This window comes from Lipotes vexillifer, unplaced genomic scaffold (genome assembly GCF_000442215.2).
Source record: "Lipotes vexillifer unplaced genomic scaffold, Lipotes_vexillifer_v1.1 scaffold97, whole genome shotgun sequence".
NCBI classification, from domain to species: Eukaryota; Metazoa; Chordata; class Mammalia; order Artiodactyla; family Lipotidae; genus Lipotes; species Lipotes vexillifer.
The window spans coordinates 109,115-110,212 of record NW_006775688.1 but is presented as its reverse complement, the minus strand read 5'-3'; the positions used below and the strand labels follow the sequence as shown (position 1 = coordinate 110,212).

The 1,098-nt window shown below is 46.5% G+C and overlaps 1 protein-coding gene across 2 annotated transcripts in view; it reads left to right on the top strand.

Annotated features, from left to right (window-relative positions):
* Positions 1-822: 822 nt before the first annotated feature.
* RGS8 (regulator of G protein signaling 8) overlaps positions 823-1,098 on the top strand; it is a 26,648-nt gene continuing 26,372 nt past the window's right edge. For both annotated transcript variants that reach the window (XM_007450129.1, XM_007450127.1), the window contains exon 1: positions 823-938. The gene's annotated coding sequence lies outside the window, so the exon portion shown is untranslated. The remainder of the gene's footprint in view (positions 939-1,098) is intronic.

Here is a 1,098-nt window from a genome sequence, read left to right as displayed (position 1 = left end):
AACCCCAGCTAACCTCAGCGTTCAAGACAGGAATTCTGAGGAATGGAAAACATTTCTTTTGCGTCTCCTTTTATAACGCTAAGCTCCTTTTACCTAACAGAGGGGCACTGTGGACATTTTCAGAGAGAGACAATGAGTGACTGGAGGGGCAGCATCAGAATTTTTATTTCATCCTGTCTTCAGGCAAAGTGTGGTTGCAGCAGAATCTGTGCACTGTGAGAGCACAGGTTATGCAGCAATAGATCTGCCAGGAAAGACTGCGTCCAGGTGTGACATAGAAAAAGCTCTGCTCTAAGAGTCATAAGAAAACAAATTCTGGTCCTTGAGCTGCCTCTGACGTGTTGTGTCACTTTGAAAAAGGCAGGTCACCTTTTCTACCCTCAGTTCTCTGATCTGTGACACAGGGATGATAATACTCTCTCTGACTATGGCACGGGGTTGTCCAGTGACAATACGTGACAATGCTTTCTACATTGTAAAAGGTTCAACAAACGGAATCTAGTATCTTTATTAGAAAAGCATCACTTTCCATAGAGATGTCTGCTGCCTCTAGCAAATGCTGCCTTCTGGGTTTCAGAAATGATTTGCAGCAAAGTCTAGGTACATTTGGAGCTAGGTCCTGGGCGGGAGCAAGAGGCTCTGTCTTAGAGGCCTAGAGCGGAATGGGGAGAAGGTAGGTAAGCTTTATCGCAGGGCAGCGGTTTGTAAACTTTAGCATGCATTGGGATCACCCGGAAGGCTGGACCCATTGGAAACCAGAGTTTCCAATTCTGTAGGTCTGGGGGTGGGGCCTGAGACTTTACATTTCTAACACATTCCCAGGTGATGCTGACGCTGCCGGTCCAGGGACCACACTTGGAGAACCACTGTACTAGGGCAAGCAGGAAGAGAGAGTCCTCCTTCTGGAACTGAACCGGGCAGTGCGAAGATCCATGTGGGTAAGGTGATTTGGAAGAAAAAATTGCAGAAGACAGAAAAATAGAGATAACATGCTGATTGGGCAGAACAAAGGGAAAAGTCTCATTCCATAACAAATGCAGGTAAGGGGAAGTTGCTAGGTGATGGATGAGGGAGAGAGGTGAATTTCCATTGTAGGGA